Genomic DNA, 22,781 nt, shown 5'->3' on the forward strand with positions numbered 1-22,781 from the left:
TTTTCTTTTCAAGACAAAGATATCATGATAATATTGACTGTACATTTGAGTTTTAAGAGGGGTGGGATGGAGAGGCAGGTGAGAGGGAGGCTCAAGAGGGAGGGGACATAGATGTACCCGTGGCTGATTCATGTTGATGTTTGGCAGAAACCAACACAGTACAGTAAAGCATTTATCCTGCATCTAAAAATAAATAAATAAATAAAATACAGACTCAAAAATTCAAATTTTAGAATTTTAAGTATGTAATATCTATTATTAATGAAGGGAATTAGTATGGGGAATGATAAGGGTATTTGTCCCCCTTCACACTAGATAGCATAGTTCAGTTTTAATACAATTGACTTATTGAGACACAAGCTCCTATTGAAAAGTGATTTTTACCTTTCTCTATGAAAATTGTGGTATTTCACAAATGTAGTTTCTCCCTTTGAAATTTCTGCCCAAGCAGAATTCTAAGTATTCTACATATGCAATAAAAACTAATGGACACGCACACATGCATACAGACACAAAGGGAGGAAGGTAGATATACATCAGATTGATTGAATTGGTGGCAAATTTGGTAATCCAACTAGCTTCATTAGGTTCATTATTTACTTTGTCTGATACGTGTTGTGGCTTACTTGAATAAGTTTTCTACTCAAGTGGGTTAATGGCACTAATCTAGATAGCCCTTTTAGGTTTCTGAAGTCACACTCCCTTGCCTGTGAGATGATGAGGTCTTGCCACGTGGGTAGGCTCTGAATTCTACCCTGTCATCAGAAGACTACCTCTCTTTCCTGCATATTGTTGAATTATCCCCGATTGCTGGTCAATATAAAGTTTTGGAACTTAACAAAGCACTTCTGGAAAGAAGACATATAACAGAATCATATCTAATTTGCTTAGGAAGTAATATATTTTCTAAGAGTAAAACTCCTGTATCAGGCAGCATTGCTTGTTTTATTTGTTGGGAATGACATTTAATTCAGATCATTTTCCATGTGGCAGGGAATGTGAAACTAAGTAATGGAGGTTTTTCCAAACAGGATGTGGTGTGATACTTTGGATAGTGGGCACACTGACAATAGCTAATGAAGTAAAAACTGCCGGGCAAGAAGAATTTAGAAGGTAAGGGGCCTTTTGAGAGGAAGGCTGAAGCTGTAACTCTACACCACCAGCAATAATGGGTGGACTAAATATCTAAGTCAACCAGAATCTAGTCCCATGGGAAGCAGTGAAAGGAACAGGTAGGAATTCAGAGGTTTCTCTAAGCCAAAAATGTCATTTGCTGTCAAAGTCAGTTTAATTCAAGCAGGAAAACAGTCCATCTGGTATTACGATTTATTTTGAAATTATAGGAAGATTGTCTTTTCTCTTGTTACTCCCCACATAGTAAACAGGCCCTTAACACTCCTTTTGAAAATCTTAGTAAACACACATTAAAGCTTGAAAGAATTCATAGTTCATTTGTAGTATCTCTCTATTTTTTCCCTTGTGAGTGAAACAATAATATTCCTGGAAGATGGGAAAAAAATCATGGTGAATTTTATCAGTATAAGAACCTTCCTACAGCAGAGCTTTCATAATCTCAAATGCCATGGTTTGTTATGATTTGATTCTCTCAGTCACATATTCCATTATTGTATGTTCATGAGTAATCTTGAACTCCTTCCTCCAGAAAGAAACTACTTTCAATAGACATTTGATTGAGCTCATCGTATAAGCAAAATCTTTAGGCCAGGTTCTAATAAGAAGCACCAAACAAGTCTTGTGCCCACAACTTGCTGTCGTGTTTGTTAGCAATTAATGTTAAAGGAGGTACTGGGGATATTTTGATGTGATCTGATTCCATTATGCAGATGAGTGGTAACAAAGACACTACGTTTACTATGATATAGTGAGTAACGGAAGATAGAAGCCCCAAAGAATTGCTTGCATGACATTTCAAGTGAAGAAATAAGGAACTGAGATGGATGGTAGATGAGTAATTACTGCTACAGTCTCCATAAGCCATAGTGAAATAAGTTCAGTTGATTCAGTAAAGTGTTAAGTCTACCACGAGTACCAGTTCTTAGGTTTGTTTTGTTTTTTTCATTAATTTCCCTTTTGCCTCACTTTCCACTAACCCCATTCAAGGTATACATGGAGCTACCTATTCCTACTTGACTTCATTTTGACATTCCATTAATATCCGGGAAAGGTAAAGATCCATTGAAAAGGTGAGAATTGTTCCTAGCCCCGCTTTGGGAGTGTAGCATCCTTGCTTTCCTGAGCTTCTCCTGTCAGTCTCCTACCCTGCTGCCACCTAAAACTAAATAAAGAAGGGACCCTTCAGACCGTCTTCCTTTCAGTCTTGAGCCCCTCAGTTCAGTTCAGTCGCTCAGTCGTGTCCGACTCTTTGCAACCCCATGAATCACAGCACGCCAGGCCTTCCTGTCCATCACCAACTCCTGGAGTTCACTCAGACTCATATCCATTGAGTCAGAGATGCCATCCAGCCATCTCATCCTCTGTCGTCCCTTTCTCCTCCTGCCCCCAATCCCTCCCAGCATCAGAGTCTCTTCCAATGAGTCAACTTTTCGCGTGAGGTGGCCAAAGTACTGGAGTTTCAGCTTCAGAATCATTCCTTCCAAAGAAATCCCAGGGCTGATCTCCTTCAGAATGGACTGGTTGGATCTCCTTGCAGTCCAAGGGACTCTCAAGAGTCTTCTCCAACACCACAGTTCAAAAGCATCAATTCAAAAAAAAAAAAAAAAAAAGCATCAATTCTTCAGCGCTCAGCCTTCTTCACAGTCCAACTCTCACATCCATACATGACCAGAGGAAAACCCATAGCCTTGACTAGATGGACCTTAGTCGGCAAAGTAATGTCTCTGCTTTTGAATATACTATCTAGGTTGGTCATAACTTTTCTTCCAAGGAGTAAGCATCTTTTAATTTCATGGCTGCAATCACCATCTGCAGTGATTTTGAAGCCCAAAAAAATAAAGTCTGACACTGTTTCCACTGTTTCCCCATCTATTTCTCATGAAGTGATGGGACCGGATGCCATGATCTTCATTTTCTGAATGTTGAGCTTTAGGCCAACTTTTTCACTCTCCGCTTTCACTTTCATCAAGAGGTTTTTTTTGTTCCTCTTCACTTTCTGCCATAAGGGTGGTGTCATCTGCATATCTAAGGTTGTTGATATTTCTCCCGGCAATCTTGATTCCAGCTTGTGCTTCTTCCAGTCCAGCATTTCTCATGATGTACTCTGCATATAAGTTAAATAAGCAGGGTGACAATATACAGCCTTGACATAACTCCTTTTCCTATTTGGAACCAGTCTGTTGTTCGATGTCCAGTTCTATCTGCTGCTTCCTGACCTGCATACAGATTTCTCAAGAGGCAGGTCAGGTGGTCTGATATTCCCATCTCTTTCAGAATTTTCCACAGTTTATTGTGATCCACACAGTCAAAGGCTTTGGCATAGTCAATAAAGCAGAAATAGATGTTCTTCTGGAACTCTCTTGCTTTTTCCATGAGCCAGCAGATGTTGGGAATTTGATCTCTGGTTCCTCTGCCTTTTCTAAAACCAGCTTGAACATCAGGAAGTTCACGGTTCACATATTGCTGAAGCCTGGCTTGGAGAATTTTGAGCATTACTTTACTAGCATGTGAGATGAGTGCAATTGTGAGGTAGTTTGCGCATTCTTTGGCATTGCCTTTCTTTGGGATTGGAATGAAAACTGACCTTTTCCAGTCCTGTGGCCACTGCTGAGTTTTCCAAATTTGCTAGCATATTGAGTGCAGCATTTTCACAGCATCATCTTTCAGGATTTGAAATAGCTCAACTGGAATTCCATCACCTCCACTAGCTTTAGTATCCCAAATAGTGTTCCATGATTCAGACTCATAATTATATCTCCCTTTCTCTAGGATCAGAAGCAAATAAATGACTTAGGTACTAGGGAAAAAAAAACTCTGAAGCTCTTACTTCTAAGCTTCAGATCTGGCCAAGGATCTGAACTGGAGGAGATGGAGGTAGAAAGAGAGGATTTCCCAAGAAGAGCAATCTGAGTTAGAAAAGGATAACTAGACAGAGAAGGTGAGTAGGTTTTCCAAATCCAAGTTTTTAAGTGAGGAAAGAACTAGAGACAGTGATGGATTTATTTGTGTATATACCATCCTATCTATGGATGAAGAAATCTGTTTCTCAGTGATTTGATGTATGATAATAAGGCATGGAAGAAAATAATTATTAATGTTTTCTGAGACAATCATCGTGACATCTTTCAAATGTACATCATCCCCACCCACTTAGATCTAGTGTTTCTGACATCTGCTAGTGAGTTCTTCTGAGCTCACCAGGGCCTTGGTTTCCTCTTCCTTCCTAAGCATTTTGAGATCTCTTATTCTCTGCTAACTGTAAGGCAATGTGTGTTGAAGGTATTTGGGTGAAGTCTATTTAAAAAGCAAGAATATATATACCTGTCATTTTGATGTCTTAAAGAACTTGGATGGGGTGGTTACCAACCTCTGGCAGGAGAGTTCTCTCTTCTTTTCTTCCTTCCTTCAGTGGATTATTTCAATGAAAGTCTTAGTTCCCATTTTGATTCTGAGGTCTATTTCTTTCCTTAATATTCCTGTCTTTACATCCACTTAAATGCTTTAAGAAAGTATTTAAGGAAAATTAGTGATCAAAATGCCCTTGCTAAGTCACTTCAGTCGTGTCCGACTCTGTGCAACCCCATAGACAGCAGCCCACCAGGCTCCCCGGTCCCTGGGATTCTCTAGGCAAGAACACTAGAATGGGTTGCCACTTCCTTCTCCAATGCATGAAAGTGAAAAGTGAAAGTGAAGTGCCCAGTCGTGTCCGATTCAGCAACCCCATGGACTGCAGCCCACCAGGCTCCTCCATCCATGTGATTTTCCAGGCAAGAGTCCTGGAGTGGGTTGCCATTGCCTTCTCTGTCAAAATGCCCTAGTCCTAGCATGTTCTGATTGAGGTAAAAACAAAAAGAAGAATGGGAGAAATGAAGAAAGAAAGAAGGGAGGAAGAGGGGAGGGAACAATTGCAGAAGAACAGTCCATTTTCCTGGCTGTCGAGCCAACTGACTATAAGCACATTACCTTCCTTGAATTTTGTAGATCCCCAAGCTAGAGTTGATTGTCTCTACTTAACAGACGGGGAAACAAAGATTTATTGAAATTAAGACATTTTCTTAAAGTCACAGACAATACACCAAAGAGAAGAGGAGGAGGATTAGATTAAGAAGTAGCTGTTTGTCAGAGGACACTGTCCAAAACTGATCTTTTCCAACAATTTTCAAAGATTATGTGGTTATTGGGAGACATAAGAAAAGGTATTAGGGAAAACTCAGTGAACTCAAGTCCACTCACCCTTCCCCCAAGTAGTCACAAAACACAGAGGAAGACATGTGGGAGAGACTCTAGCATCTCATTCAGGGTGCAAGGGTAAGACAAGTGATTTCCGCTCCAGCATTCAGTCTACCCCCATCCAGGCTACCAGACCACCATCACTGTCCGTTTTGAGGTGTGTGAGAATAGAACCATTATAAGTCTAACAAAAATGGGTGAGAACAGTAACTGCTACTAGGCCCAGCTATGTAATTTGCTGGGCTCCATGTTCAAACATTATTAAGAATTTCAAGACACTAAGAGCAGAGCTTTAAACTAAATGTAGATTTCTGAGCACAGAGCCTTGTGCAATTCACTTGCATGCCCGTGCAGCTGGCCTGGCCACAGGAGGTTTGGATAGACAGTCACCGCTTAGGATCTGAGACTGCTTCCCAGTGCCCTTCAGATAAACAAGCACCTAACAATGTGTGGTCAAATTGCTTGCCTCATCCCTTCTCTCTCCTCTGTGAGGAAGGGGTTGCCAGGAGCACCTGGCCTTTGGGTCCTGGCCTTCACTATTTCATCTGCCCCCTTTGGTCAATGTATCCTTGGTTTTTGAGTCGCTAAGTCGGTCTGACTGTTTGCGACCCCAATGGACTGTAGCCTACCAGGTTCCTCTGTCCATGGGATTCTCCAGGCAAGAATACTGGAGCGAGTTGTCATGCCCTTCTCTAAGGGTTCTTACTGAACTAGGGATCGAACCTGCTTCTCCTTCACTGGCAGGCAGAATCTTTACTGCTGAGCCACCAGGGAAGAACCGCCCCCTGCCCAGTGTCCTTGGTAGCTTATCTCAAACTCCATTTTCTTTATAAGTTTTCCTGACCAAACCAGGCAATTGAATTGTTTCCCCTCACATGTTATGCTGTTTGTATTATATGTTAGTCCCTGATGGTGTTTCATGTAGCAGTTCATTTATTTAACCAATTGTATGTCTAATGATTTACTGTATGAGACTTGTATATCATCTCGCAAATGATTGTTTATTTCCTCCAGGCTGGGATTCCACCAAACACTTGACATCAGGGTAATGAGGCGAAGGGAGGAAAAAGCAGAGAGGACGCGGCTTCCTCCCTCCCATTTTCAACAGGCTTTTGGGGAGTCAGGAAATACCAATGTGCCGAAGTCCCTATGGCATGGCCCTGACCTGCATAGCACTAAAATAATTCTGAGTGGCTCCTACAGGAGTGGGCTGATTTCCCTGGAGCTGCCCCGTTCAGTATGGCCCACTGTGAAAACACGGCAGAGGCCTGTGCGGGCTAATTGTTTTCTGACAGATTTATAGTTCCGCTTAATCAAATGTCACTGTAAAGACCAGATGGAAGGCTGTGAACCAGAACAGCAAAGAGAAATATGGGCCTCCATTCCCCTTTTTCCCTTTTCTGGAGGACAGGCAAGCCTCGGAGGGGGCCACCGGGAGGTGGGAGCTTGGATAAACTGCTCCCACCCTTCCCTTGTAGGTAGGGTGATGGGGGAGGGGTAGTGAGGATATCATGCAGCATGCCTGAATGTATGTTTCATGTATTAGACAACAGTCCTGTGCGGCACATCCCCCCATGTTCCTTTCCAGACACCACGCATCGGGGGCATTACAATAACTGTTCAGCTGGAGAGCTCCTTATAATTATACACACTGGAAAGCTCTCTGAGCCACTCTTCTCCCTGCTGCAGGCTACAGGAGGCAAACATAGAATACATTTGGTCCTTCCCATGCATTTTGACAACTTTTAAAAAGGCATCAGGGTAATGTTTGCATGCATTATGTAGCTGGAAGAATGAAAACTCCATTACAAGGACTGAAAAGAGGAGGCTGTCTTAAACTGACATCCATCAGGCATGTTTGACATCACCACTTCCAGCACTCAGGTTTCAGGCATCAGGCACAGTATGCAAATATGTGTTGCTTCCTAGTGACAGGGGAGGGTAAAGCCTCAGACAGAAAGATTTAGAATGCAGCTACATCTAATGCCCAGAGATATTAAAATACCCTTTCTCTCTTTGTGGACACAAGTAAGTGTTTGGGGCTAATGTAACTGCCAGTGACCGTAATAGCATCATGGTGTCCTATTGATCTGAGGGTTTAATATCCTTATCTAATGGAGTGCAGACCGTATGAGACATTTATAACCCCTGTGCCTTCTCCCAGCAGATAGTAATGTGCACTTGGCTGTATGTAATTGGGCTATAATTCCTTTGTGGGCTTCCCGCACATCTTAACGCGCAAAGAAATCGCCCATGATTTAGTAATGTCAGTAGTCTGGGGTGGATTATCTGTATATATGCAACTGTACACTTGATTATTTATAATCTGCTTTGTTAAAACTTTAATGATAATGCAGCATCACTTTTCTGCTTTAGTGGTATTTTAAAATTTGCTTTAAAAGGTAAAAGTATCTGTTTAATTCTTTAAGACATCTTTTGCTAGTAGCTTTACTGCCTCATGTGTTTGGATGGTAAAATATCCCAGACGTTTATGATTTCTTAATAGAATATAAAATCCAAAAGCCAAATAGTTTGGATAAAAATATTGATGTGAAACCTTTAGTGTGATTGTTTTAAGATCTTGGTCTGAATTTTCTTTATATTTCTGTTCTTTTACCAAAGATTTATGAGTGAACATTTTTCTAAAGAGTGTGTATGTGTATGAGAGAAAAAAGAGAGTTATATTTTGATACTGAATACTATGATCATCTTTATCTCAAAATACATTTTTATAATAAAATGTGGAAAGATAGAGCAACAAAATACTCCTTTTGCTATTTAATTTCTTATTAAAATGAAATGTACAAATTGCTTTCATTGCTTCAAATAATAAAGTCAAAGAGTCTAGGTTAATTTCTTCTAAATCCTTTTAAACCCATTCTTCCCCCAGTATTTTTTTTTTTTGTCTAGCCATAAACAAACAAGACAGTCTGAGTTAGTCTCTGTGTGTGCACATTTGCTTGTGTGCACAAATATATGTGTGAGCATGTCTGTGTGCATATAGGCGCATGTCTGTATTTGCATGTGCACAAGCTATTTTGAGTGGATTTTTTGTCTGCAGAATTAATTGTGTGCATGTATAGGCATGTGTGTTTGTGTTCATGTGAGCTTGTGTGTTGGTACCCATGCATGTGCATGAATAGGTGTGTTTAGAAATAGAAGCAGTTTGTGCTGAGCACATATTAAGTTAATTTTTATATCAACTTAAATTCACTGAGCACACACTCACATCTCTAGCATTTTATTAAATGCATGGAAGACAAACTGAGTATGACCCAGTTCTGGACCTTGAGAACATCCAGAATAGGAGAGACAAGTTTGCATACAAAGAGCAATAAGGTAATGCAATGCATGTTTTACTGATTTAATGGACAGAGTGCTTAGTTAGCTGATAGGCTGGAATTATACATTCAGAGGAAGGCTAGACGATAGAGGAAGGTGATGATGATTGTGTAAGATAGCCTTGAACGTTGAATAGAATTTTAGCTTTTGAAGAAAGGAGAGGAAGGTGATGTAGATAAGGGAGTTAGCACAAAAATGGAGTTGTGAAAGTGCATAGTATGTTAGAGGAAAGATTATTTATCTGATAGGAGAATAGGTAGAAGGAAATTAAGATGCCTGACTGCCTACTGCCAAATAGAGAGATACAGTGGTGAGAATGGTGGCCTTGGGTTGTCTAGCTGTGAATGTCTCTTTCATTTGCTGGCTGTGTAGTTTTTTGTTTTTTTTTTTAAATCATTTTATTCATTTATGGCTGTGCTGGGTTTTTCGTTGCTACACGGGCTTTTCTCTAGGTGTGGAGAGTGGGGGCTACTCTCTAGTTTGCTGCATGGACTTCTCATTGCAATGATTTCTCTTGTTGCAGAGCACAGGCTCTAGGTGTGGGGGACTTCAGTAGTTGCACACGTGGGCTCAGTAGTTGCGGCTCTGGGGCCTTACTACACAGGCTCAATAGTTATGGCACAAGGGCTTAAGTGTTCCTTGGCATCTGGGATCTTCTCAGACCAGTGATTGAACCCACATCTACATCGCCTGCATTGACAGGCAGATTCTTTACCACTGAATCATCTCATCTAGGAAGCCCTGGCTGTGTGGTTTTGTGCAAATGACTTAATCTCTCTGAGCCTCACTTTCTTTTCCTGATAGTAACTGCAGTGACGATTCATTGAAACAACATACTTCTTAATGACCAGTCTATCAGTAGATATTTGATAAAGAATATTTATTATTATTCTGTGTGTAGCCCAGAGATAATATTAATATCTAAGAGTTATTGAGGTTACTAAATTCCTCTCCCTGGTGGCTCAGATGGTAAAGAATCCGCCTGCAATGCCGGAGACCCAGATTTGATCCCTGGGTTGGGAAGATCCCCTGGAGAAGGGAATGGCAACCCACTCCAGTATTCTTTCCTGCAGAATCCCATGCACAGAGGAGCCTGGCAGGCTGTAGTCCATGAGACCACAGAGTCGGACATGACTGAGTGACTAACACACGTACACACTGAGGTTACTACATGATAGACACTGAGCTAAATATGCCTCATTCCATTTAATCATCACAATAGCTTTTTGACATGGTCGTTATTGTTTTCCCCTCTTATAGTTGAGGAAATATCTTAGGAAGGTCACTGAGAAAAACAGAACCACACCTGGTCTGGAGACTGAACATCAAGACTCTCATGAGAAGGACATTGGTAGGAAGTAAACTAGAATGAGAGTCTCAGAATCAAATGGTTAAGTGCTATAGTGATAAGACAAATAATTTGTATTTTCTCCCCTCAGCAGTAGAAAGAAGTGAAATATTTTTCTTGGAGAATCGACAGTATCAGTCGTTGATTCATTTAATAACTATGTATTGAATTCAACTAGTAAAATATGCATAGCACGTTTTACTGCTTTTTGAATGCAGAGTTCTCTTACTTGCTGTAGTGTGATATTTTCATGTCCTGACTTGTGTTTTAGTAATCTTTGCACCCTGAGTTACTAGATGCCTTTCCCCATGTTAAACACTGAGAACAAAGTGGTGACCAAAAGCATATGTGGTCTCTGATCTCATGGAGCACACAACTTAGTTGGGGGTTGGGGCAAGGAGGTATCTAATATGTACGCAGGGTAAAATTGCCACTGTGACCAGGGTTACAATGGTGAGGTCCACAGTGATGTGAAAGCAGATATGAGGAGAATTGGACCAAGACATAGAGATCAGAAATGTTTTCCTTGAGGAAAAGATGCTTGAATAAAGAGCTGAAAGATAAGTAGACATTAACTGAGCAGAGGATGGAAAGGGATAGGAATAGCATGTGCAAAGATCATGTGAGGGGTGGAAGAATTTGTGAGTCCAAGGGACAAAGAGGGGACAGGAGTGTCTGGAGGAAACAGGCCTAAAACAGCACCATCCAATAAAAATATAATGAGAGTTAGACATGTAATGTCAAATTTTTAGTGGTCACTTAGGAAAAGTAGGAAAAAAAAGGTAAAATGAATTTTAAGTGCTTTTTTAACCCAATATACCTGTAGTATTATCATTACAAACTATAAGCAATATTAAAACTATCAATTTGATATTTTGCCTTTTTTTTCTTGCACTGTTTGAAAACCAGTGTGCATTTTAAATTTATAATACATCTAAATTTAGATACTAGATTTTCATCAGGAATATTTGATCTGTATTTAAATTTCATAAGATTTATAGTTGAAAAAATAACTGCACATGTCAGGTTCTTCCAAACATACTTAAAAGTTCTTGAATAACTGAATCAAGTTTCTATTTTAAATTTAAATTAATTAAAGTTAAATAAAATTAAGAACTCAGTTCCTCAGCTGCATTCATTGCATTTCAAATGCTTGATAATCACAAGAGAGACTGGTAGCTGCTCAGCTGGACAGTGAGAAACGGGAAAGTAAGACTGGATGGATCATACAGGCCTTGTAAACTTCATTCATATTTTTGTCTTTCTTTCAAAATCAGTGGGACACTCTGAGGAATGCTAATCATGGGGTGATGTTAGGAGATGTGAGCTTTGAAAAGATCACTCAACATTGTGGAGAATGACTTGGGGTTGAGCTGGAGGCAAGGAGAAGAGGGTTGATCAATGAAAATGCCATTGGCATAATTTACACCAAAGATAGTGGTAATTTGAACAAGGGTTTTGTTGGGAGAAGATCAGTTCAGTTCAGTCACTCAGTCGTGTCCGACTCTTTGCGACCTCATGAATCACAGCACGCCAGGCCTCCCTGTTCATCATCAGCTCCCGGAGTTCACTCAGACTCACGTCCATCGACTTGGTGATGCCATCCAGCCATCTCATCCCCTGTTGTCCCCTTCTCCTCCTGCCCCCAATCCCTCCCAGCATCAGAGTCTTTTCCAATGAGTCAACTCTTTGCATGAGGTGGCCAAAGTACTAGAGTTTCAACTTCAGCATCATTCCTTCCAAAGAAATCCCAGGGCTGATCTCCTTCAGAATGGACTGGTTGGATCTCCTTGCAGTCCAAGGGACTCTCAAGAGTCTTCTCCAACACCACACTTCAAAAGCATCAATTCTTTGGCACTCAGCCTTCTTTACAGTCCAACTCTCACATCCATACATGACTACTGGGAAAACCATAGCCTTGACTAGATGGACCTTAGTCGGCAAAGTAATGTCTCTGCTTTTGAAAATGCTATCTAGATTGGTCATAAATTTTCTTCCAAGGAGTAAGCGTCTTTTAATTTCATGGCTGCAATCAGCATCTGCAGTGATTTTGGAGCCCCCAAAGTAAAGTCTGACACTGTTTCCACTGTTTCCCGTCTATTTCCCATGAAGTGATGGGACCAGATGCCATGATCTTCATTTTCTGAATATTGAGCTTTAGGCCAACTTTTTCATTCTCCACTTGCACTTTCATCAAGAGGCTTTTAGTTCCTCTTCACTTTCTGCCATAAGGGTGGTGTCATCTGCATATCTGAGGTTATTGATATTTCTCCTGGCAATCTTGATTCCAGCTTGTGTTTCAGTTCATAAATTGAAGAGATATTTAAAGGGCAAAATCCAGAGAAGCTGATGTTGTTAAGTAGCTAAGTCTGAACATGATATTGTTGTTGTTCAGTTTCTTTCGTATCCACAGAAGTTGATAATACATTTGAAAAAGAGGATGACATTGAAAGAAGACCAAAGTTGCTATCTACTGCTGCTTTATCTCTGCATCAGGAATTTAGACAGGGCTCAGTGGGGATGGCTTGTCACTGTTCCATCATGCCTGGAGTCTCATCTGGGGAAAACCAAATGGCCAGAAGTAGTGAGTACAACCATCTGGAGGTTCCTCTTTCTCCTCTCCAGAGCCTGGGCTGGGATGAATTAATGACGTAGGCTCAGCCAGAGCTGTCTGCCAGAATGACTATACATGTCCTCTCTTTATATGTCTTGGGCTTCTTCATATCATGGCAGCCTTGAGGTTGCTGAAATTCTTACACGGTAGCTTTCCATGAGCATTGTGTCAAATGAGTTGGAAGCTGTGTGACCTTTTATATTCTAGCTTTGGAAATCACATGCCTTCAGTTCCACTGTATACTACTAGTTGAAAAGGTCACAGGCTTACACAGGTCCTGAGAAAGGGAACAGAAAATCCATCATTCAATGGGAAGAATTTCAAAGAATTCACATCCATGCTATGTGTGTTCAGTCGCCAAGTCCTGTCTGACTCTTTGTGGTCCCACGGACTGCCACGCTTCCCTATCCTGAGCTATCTCCCAGAGTTTGCTCTATCTCATGTCCATTGAGTCAGTTACGCTATCTAACCATCTCATCCTCTGCCACCCCATTCTCCTTTTGCCTTCAGTCTTTTCCAGCATCAGGGTCTTTTCCAATGAGTCAGCTCTTCCATTTAGGTGACCAAAGTATTGGAGCTTCAGCAACAGTCCTTCCAATGAATATCCATGGTTGGTTTCCTTTAGGATTGACTGATTTGATCTCCTTATAAAGTCACATAAATGCAGTTTGGAATATTCTCATTTCATGATGCATCTGATGAGAAAAGCTGATTTCATTGGAAAAGACTCTGATGATGGGAAAGATTGAGGGCAGGAAGAGAAGGGGACGACAGAGGATGAGATAGTAGGATGGCATCACCATCTCAATGGAAATGAGTTTGAGCAAACTCCAGGAGATAATGAAGGACAGGGAACCCTGACATGCTGTAGTCCATGGGGTTGCAAAGACTCAAACACTACTGAGAGACTGAATAATAAGAAAAACATTTTGTAGTGCCTTTGAGTCATCTAAGAGAGATGTTCAGATATCCTGATCTGGAATTCAGAGAAGTCCAGGATGAGACTATAAATGAACAAATTGTCTGTACTGATGTGGTAATTACAGTATAGATGAGAACCCCTCAGAAGAGAATCTTGGTTGAATACAATGCCTTGAGGCTTTTTAACCAGTTACTGTTCTGAATGAAGGATAAAAGTAGAACAGTCAGAGCAGCAGGGAGAAAGGCAGGAGGGTGTCATACCTGGGAAGCCAGGAGAAGCGTGTGTTTCAAAAAGGAAAGAGTAGTAACAGCTTTAAATCTCTGGAAATGTCAGGAATGATAAAGGAGGATGATGTCTATTGTGTTTGTTGACAGGGCTGTGTTGTTTACCTTTTAAGAATCATTTTGATGTTTTAGAAATAAAGATCTGGATGCAATACAAAAGCGGGGTTGCTGCAGAGAGAGATTAAACTGTACAAAACTAGTGACTCGTCAATTCTTGTTGAAAAGTAGTAGCCACATTTCATCAAAGTGAAAATATTAATTAGATTGTAGAGAGGCACAAATGAATGGATAAAATACATTGTTTTTGTTTTTTTTGAGATGAACATTGCCTTTAGTCTTGTATCTTAAATAAAATTTCACCTATAATATTTAGAGTATTGGAGAAGGAAATGAAAACCCACTCCAGTATTCTTGCCTGGAAAATCCCATGGACAGAGGAGCCTAGTGGGCTACAGTCCATGGAGTCACAAATAGTCAGACACAACTGAGCATCTAAACAACAATTTCGAGTAATAAAAATTTATACTGAGTTTTTTGTTCTTGAATGGTAAATATAATTTTTTATTTCCTTTGTTCACTGGGTCAATCTACTGTACTTTGTTTTTGTTGGACTGTTTTGACTTTGTTCATGGGTGTATATGTATATGTGTATATTGCATTATTTTAATTATTATTTGCCTGATTTTATAACTGCCATTTGTCTGGAGTACATCTTTGGTTTCTCGTTTTTTTGATGTTTGTTTTAATCTCACTTAATGCCATTACAAACTGCTTGTGGAATCTTTGTTCCTGACCAGAGATCAAGCCCTGAGCCTTTGGAGTAGGAGCACTGACTCCAAGACCCTAGACTACCAGAGAACTAACCCTAAGGAGAATCAAATAGAGAGAACTCACACAAAGGAAACTAGTGGAATACAAGACCCAGAATCACCCAACCACCAGCAGCACCCTGTGCAGAATGCCTTATCTAAACAACAAACAAAACAAAAATACAAACCCAATCATCAGCAGAAGGATTACCACTCAGCCATGCCCTTCAGAGGAAGAACAAACAAATAAAAACTCAGCACAAATCTCACTGTATATGAAGCTTACACAAACCATTGGACCAACCTTAGGAGGGCAGAAACCAAAAGGAAGAAAGAATTCAACCTTGGAAGTTGGGAAAAGGAAACCTCAAACACAATAAGTCAAAAAAAAAAAATGAAAAGGCACAGCAATACTACACACATGAAGGAACAAACCAGAAACACAGAAGCCCAAATAAATGAAGAGGAAATAGGCAAACTACCTGAAAAATAATTCAGAAAAATGATATAAAGATGATCAAAAACCTTGAAAAGAAAATGGAGAAAATGCAAGAATCAATTAACAAAGACCTAGAAGAATTAAAGCATAAACATACAGAGATAAACAACACAATTACTAAAATTAAAAATCTCTAGAAGGAATCAATAGCAGAGTATCTGAAGCATAAGAACAAATCAGTGAGCTGGACAATAAAATAGTGGAAATAACTTCTGAAGAGCAGAATAAAGTAAAAAGAATGAAAAGAACTGAGGATGGTCTTAGAGACCTCTGGGACAATATCAAATGCACGAACATTTGAATTATAGGCATCCCAGAAGAAGAAGAGAAAAAGAAAGAGTATCAGAAAAATTTTGAAGAGATTATAGTTGAAAATTTCCCCAACATAGAAATGGAAATAGTCAATCAAGTCCAAGAGGCACAAAGAGTCCCATGCAGGATAAACCCAAGGAGAAACATGCCAAGGCACATACTAATCAAACTAACAAAGGCTAAATACAAAGAAAGAATATTAAAAGCCGCAAGGGAGAAGCAACAAGTAACATACAAGGGAAACCCCATACAATTAACAGTAGATCTTTCAGCAGAAACTCTGCAATATTGAAATACTGAAAGGGAAAAATCCACAACCAAGATTTCAGTAACCAGCAACAATCTCATTCAAAATTGACTGAGAAATAAAAAGCTTTTCAGGAAAGCAAAATTTAAGAGAATTCAGTACCACCAAACCATCTTAACAACAAATGTTAAAGGGACTTATATAGTCAAGAAATAAAAGAGAAGAAAATAGATCTATAAAATCAACCCTAAACAATTAAGAAAATGGCAATAGGAACACATATATCAAAATTACTTTAAATGTAAATGGATTAAATGCTCCAACCAAAAGACACAGACTGGCTGAAATGATACAAAAACAAAGACCCATATATATGCTGTCTACAAGAAACCCTCAGACCTAAAGACACATATAGACTGAGTGTAAGAGGATGGAAAAGTATATTCCACGCAAATGGGAAGCAAAAGAAAGCTGGAGTAGCAATCCTCATATTAGACAAAATAAACCTTAAAATAGAGAAGATTACAAGAGATAAGGAATGATACTACATAATGATCAAGGGATCTATCCAAGAGTAAGACATAACAATTGTAAATATCTATGCACCCAACATAGGAGCAACTCGATACGTAAAACAAACACTAACAGACACAAAAGGAGAAATTGACAGTAACACAATGGTAATAGAAGATTTTAACACCCCACTCACACCAATGGACAGAAAATTAATAAGAAAACACAAGTCTTAAATGATACATTAGATGAGATGGATCTCATTGAAATCTTCAGGACATTCCATCCAAATGAAGAATACACCTCTTTCTCAAATGCCCATGGAACATTCTCCAGGATAGACTACATCTTGGGTCACAAATCAAACCTCAGTAAATTTAAGAAAATTGAAATTGTATCAAGTATCTTCTCCAACCACAACGCTATAAGACTAGATACCAGTTACAAGAAAAAAACTGTAAGAAACACAAACACATTGAGATTAAACAACACATTTCTAAATAAGCAACAGGTTACTGAAGAAATCAAAAGGGAAATCAAAGAATTTCTAGAAACAAATGACAATGAAAACACGACAACTCAAAACCTATGGGATGCAGTGAAAGCAGTTCTAAGAGGGAAGTTTATAGCAATATAATCCTACTTCAAGAAGCAAGGAAAACATTGAATAGACAACCTAACTTTACACTTAAAACAACTGGAAAAAGAAGAATAAAAAAAACCCCAAAATTAGTAGAAGAAAATAAATCATAAAGATCTGAGCAGAAATAAATGAAAAAGAAATGAAAGAAGCAATAGTAAAGATTGACAAAACTAAGAGCTGGTTTCATGAGAAGATAAACAAAATTGACAAGCCTTTAGTCAGACTCATCAAGAAAACAAGAGAGAAGAATCAAATCAACAAACATAAATGAAAAAGGAGAGTTTAGAACAGACAATGCAGAAATACAAAGGATTATAAGAGACTACTATCAACAACTATATGGCAATAAAATGGATAACCTGGAAGAAATGGACAGGTTTTTAGAAAAGTTCAATCTTCCAAGACTGAACCAGGAAGAAATAGAAATTATGAGCAACCCAATTACAAGCACTGAAATTGAAGTTGTTATCAAACATCTCCCAAAAAACAAAAGCCCAGGACCAGATGGCTTCACAGGAGAATTCTATCAAACATTTAGAGAAGAGCTAATGCCTATCCTAGAACTCTTTCAAAAAACTGCAGAGGAAGGAACACTTCCAAACTCATTCTACAAGGCCACTATCATCCTGATACCAAAACCAGACAAAGACAACACAAAAAGATAAAGACAACACAAAATAGCCCTGAATTTCCAAAAAAGGAAAACTACAGGCCAAAGTCACTGATGAACATAGATGCAAAAATCCTCAACAAAATTTTAGCAAACAGAATTCAGCAACACATTAAAAAACTCATACACCAGGATCAAGTTGGGTTTATTCCAGGAATGCTAGGATTCTTCAATATGTGCAAATCAATCAATGTGATCCACTATATTAACAAACCAAAAGATAAAAACCACATGATAATCTCAATAGATGCAGAAAAAGCCTTTGACAAAATTCAGCATCTGTTTATGATTATAACTCTTTAAAAAATAGACATAGAAGGAACCTAACTCAACATAGTAAATATATGATAAGCCTATAGCAAACATTATTCTCAATGGTGAAAAACTGAAAACATTCCCCCTAAGATCAGGAACACAGCAAGGGTATCCACTTTTGCCACTATTATTCAATATAGTTCTGGAAGTGCTAGCTATAGCAGTCAGAGAAGAAAAAGAAATGAAAGGAATCCAGATCAGAAAAGAAGTAAAGCTCTCACTATTTGCAGATGACATGATACTGTACATAGAAAGCCCTAAAGATAGTATCAGAAAATTACTAGAACTAATCAGTGAATTTAGCAAAATTTCAGGATACAAAATCAATACACAGAAATCACTTGCATTTCTGTATACTAACAATGAAAAACCAGAAAGAGAAATTAAGGAATCAATCCCATTTAACAATGCAACAAAAAGAATTAAATATCTAGGAATAAACTTACCTAAGGAGACAAAAGAACTGTATATAGAAAATTATAAGACACTAATGAAAAAAAAAATCAAAGATGACATAAACAGATGGAGAGATATTCCATGTTCCTGGGTAGGAAAAAATCAATATTGTGAAAATGACTATACTACCAAATGCAATCTATAGATTCAGTGTGATCCCTATCAAATTATCAATGGCATTTTTCACAGAACTAGAACAAAAACTTTCACAGTTCATATGGAAACACAGAAGACCCCGAATAGCCAAAGCTGTCTTGAGAAAGAAGAATGGAGCTAGAGGAATCAACCTTCCCGACTTCCGATTATACTACAAAGCTACAGTCATCAAGACAGTATAGTACTGGCACAAAAACAGAAATATAGACCAATGGAATAAGATGGAAACCCCAGAAATAAACCCATGCACCTATGGGTACCTTATTTTCGACAAAGGAGGGAAGAACATAAAATGGGGCAAAGACAGCCTCTTCAATAAATGTTGCTGGGAAAACTGGACAGCTAGGTATAGAAGAATGAAATTAGAACACTTCCTAACACCATACACAAAGATAAACTCAAAATGAATTAAAGTCCTAAATGTAAGACCAGAAACTATAAAACTCTTAGAGGAAAACATAGGCAGAACACTCGATGACATAAATCAAAGCAAGAAATTCTATGACCCACCTACCAGAGTAATGGAAATAAAAATGAAAGTAAACAGTGGGACCTGGTTAAACTTAAAAGCTTTTGCACAACAAAGAAAGCTATGAGCAAGGTGAAAAGGCAACACTCAGAATGGGAGAAAACAATACCAAATGAAACAGTTGACAAAGGATTAATTTCCAAAATATGCAAGCGGTTCATACAACTCAATGCCAGAAAATCAACCCAGTCAAAAAGTGAGAAAAAGACCTAAACAGACATTTCTCCAAAGAAGATACACAGATGGCTAACAAATATATGCAAAGATGCTCACCATCGCTCATTATTAGAGAAATGCAAATCAAAACTACTATGAGATTTCACCTCACAATGGTCAGAATGGTCATCATCAAAAAGTCTACAAACAATAAATGCTGGAGAGGGTGTGGAGAAAAGGGAACACTCTTGCACTGTTGGTGGGAATATAAATTGATATAGCCACTATGGAAAACAGTATGTAGATTCCTTACAAAACTAGGAATAAAACCATCATATGACCCAGAAATCCCACTCCTAGGCACATACCCTGAGGAAACCAAAATTGAAAAATATACATGTATCCCATTGTTCATTGCAGCACTATTTATAATAGCTAGAACATGGAAGCAACCTATATTCCCATTGACAGATGAATGGATAAAGAAATTGTAGTACATATACACAATGGAATATTATTCAGCCATAAAAAGGAATGCATTTGAGTCAGTTCTGATGAGGTGGAGGAACCTAGAACCTATTATACAGAGTGAAATGAGTCAGAAAGAGAAAGATAAATATCGTATTCTAACACATATGTACAGAATCTAGAAAAAAATGGTACTGAAGAATTTATTTACAGGACAGCAATGAAGAAACAGACATAGAGAATAGACTTATGGACATGGGGAGAGAGGAAGAGAGGGTGAGATGTATGGAAAGAGTAACATGGAAACTAACATTACCATATGTAAAATAGATAGTCAATGGGAATTTGCTGTATGACTCAGGAAACTCAAACAGGGGCTCTGTATCAATCTAGAGGGGTGGGATGGGGTGAGAGATGGGAGAGAGGTTCAAAAGGGAGGGGATTATATGTACATCTGTGGCTGATTCATGTTGAGGTTTGACAAAAAAAGAAGATTCTGTAAAGCAATTATCCTTCAATAAAAGAAAATTTTAAAATGTATATAGAAAAAACAATGTATACTTTATTTCACACAACGTTATGGACTTGAGAGGTATAAACATTGTCAGAAATCTGACAAAATTTTGTTGTCAGATTTGGGAAGAAAGCTATGTGCTACGTATTTGATTCTGGGTATGCTTGGGTTGGGAAGATCCCCTGGAGAAGGGATAGGCTACCGACTCCAGTATTCTTGGGCTTCCCTAGTTGCTCAGAAGGCAAAGAATCCACCTGCAATGTGGGAGACCTGGGTTCAATCCCTGGGTTTGGAAAATCCCCTGGAGGAGGGCATGGCAACCCACTCCAGTATTCTTGCCTGGAGGATTCCCATGCAGAGAGGAACCTGGTGGGCTGTAGTCCGTGGGGTTGCCAAGAGTCAGACACGACTGAGTGACTCAGCACAGAACAGCATGACTGACATAGCTTCCCAGGTGGTGCTAGTGGTAAGGAACCCACAGGCAAATGCAGGAGATGTAGGAGACCTGGGTTCGATCCTTGGGCCACAAAGATCCAGTGGAGGACACAGCCACCCATCTCAGAATTCCTGCCTGGAGAATCCCATGGACAAAGGAGCCTGGTGGGCTCCAAGTGGTAAAGAACCTGTCTGCTATGCAGGATACATAAGAGATGTGGGTTCGATCCCTGGGTCCAAAGGTCCCCTGGAGGAGGGCACAGGCAACCCACACCAATATTCTTGCCCAGAGAATCCCATGGGCAGAGGAGCCTAGTGGGCTATTTTCCATAGGTTCGCACAGAGTCAGACACGACTGAAGCAACCTAGCATGCACGCATCCTATAAAAAATGTAGATGTTATTGGTGTGTAATAAAATTTCAACAGTTTTAAAATGGGATTCAAAATTTAGTTACTTAAAATACATACACACAACATACACATAAGCACAAATCTAATATTATGGGACAAAATATATTATCTCAACATAAATATGCTTTTTATGTACATTTTGATTTGATACTTTGTATGTATACAGTCAAAAACAAGACCAGGAGCTGACTGGGGCTCAGATCATGAGCTCCTTATTGCGAAATTCAGACTTAAATTGAAGAAATTAGGGAAAACCACTAGACCATTCAGGTATGACCTAAATCAAATCCCTTATGACTATACAGTGGAGGTGAGAAATAGATTTAAGGGACCAGATCTGATAGATAGAGTGCCTGATGAACTATGGACTGAGGTCTGTGACATTGTACAGGAGACAGGGAGCAAGACCATGTTCATGGAAAAGAAATGCAAAAAAGCAAAATGGCTATCTGGGGAGGCCTTACAAAGAGCTGTGGAAAGGAGAGAAGCAAAAAGCAAAGGAGAAAAGGAAAGATATATCCATCTGAATGCAGAATTCCAAAGAATAGCAAGAAGAGATAAGAAAGCCTTCCTCAGTGATCAATGCAAGGATAGAGGAAAACAACAGACTGGGAAAGACTAGAGATCTCTTCAAGAAAATTAGAGACACCAAGGGAACATTTCACGCAAAGATGGGCTGGATAAAGGACAGAAATGGTATAGACCTAACAGAAGCAGGAGATATTAAGAAGAAGTGGCAAGAATACACAGAAGAACTGTACAAAAAAGATCTTCACGACCAAGATAATCACGATGGTGTGATCATTCACCTAGAGCCAGACATCCTGGAATGTGAAGTCAAGTGGGCCTTAGAAAGCATCACTACGAACAAAGCTAGTGGAGGTGATGGAATTCCAGTGGAGCTATTTCAAATCCTGAAAGATGATGCTGTGAAAGTGCTGCACTCAATATGCCAACAAATTTGGAAAACTCAGCAGTGGCCACAGGACGGGAAAAGGTCAGTTTTCATTCCAATCCCAAAGAAAGGCAATGCCAAAGAATGCTCAAACTACCGCACAATTGCACTCATCTCACATGCTAGTAAAGTAATGCTCAAAATTCTCCAAGCCAGGCTTCAGCAATACGTGAACCGTGAACTTCCAGATGTTCAAGCTGGTTTTAGAAAAGGCAGAGGAACTAGAGATCAAATTGCCAACATCCACTGGATCATGGAAAAAGCAAGAGAGTTCCAGAAACACATCTATTTCTACTTTATTGATTATGCCAAAGCCTTTGACTGTGTGGATCACAATAAACTGTGGAAAATTCTGAGACATCGGAATACCAGACCACCTGACCTGCCTCTTGAGAAACCTGTATGCAGGTCGGGAAGCAACAGTTAGAACTGGACATCGAACAACAGACTGGTTCCAAATAGGAAAAGGAGTTATGTCAAGGCTGTACATTGTCACCCTGCTTATTTAACTTCTATGCAGAGTGCATCATGAGAAATGCTGGGCTGGAAGAAGCACAAGCTGGAATCAAGATTGCCGGGAAAATATCAATCACCTCAGATATGCAGATGACACCACCCTTATGGCAGAAAGTGAAGAGGAACTAAAGAGCCTCTTGATGAAAGTGAAAGAGGAGAGTGAAAAAGTTGGCTTAAAGCTCAACATTCAGAAAACGAAGATCATGGCATCTGGTCCTATCATTTCATGGCAAATAGACGGGAAACAGTGGAAACAGTGTCAGACTTTATTTTTGGGAGCTCCAAAATCACTGCAGATGGTG

At 39.3% G+C, this 22,781-nt stretch overlaps 1 long non-coding RNA gene across 1 annotated transcript in view; it reads right to left on the minus strand.

Annotated features, from left to right (window-relative positions):
* Window positions 1-8,048: 8,048 nt before the first annotated feature.
* The window catches only part of LOC132660234 (uncharacterized), a 29,311-nt gene continuing 14,578 nt past the window's right edge, over window positions 8,049-22,781 (minus strand). The window contains exon 3 of the long non-coding RNA XR_009601609.1: window positions 8,049-12,945. This is a non-coding gene — a long non-coding RNA (uncharacterized LOC132660234). The remainder of the gene's footprint in view (window positions 12,946-22,781) is intronic.

Source organism: Ovis aries, chromosome 8 (genome assembly GCF_016772045.2).
Source record: "Ovis aries strain OAR_USU_Benz2616 breed Rambouillet chromosome 8, ARS-UI_Ramb_v3.0, whole genome shotgun sequence".
Classification (NCBI taxonomy): Eukaryota; Metazoa; Chordata; class Mammalia; order Artiodactyla; family Bovidae; genus Ovis; species Ovis aries.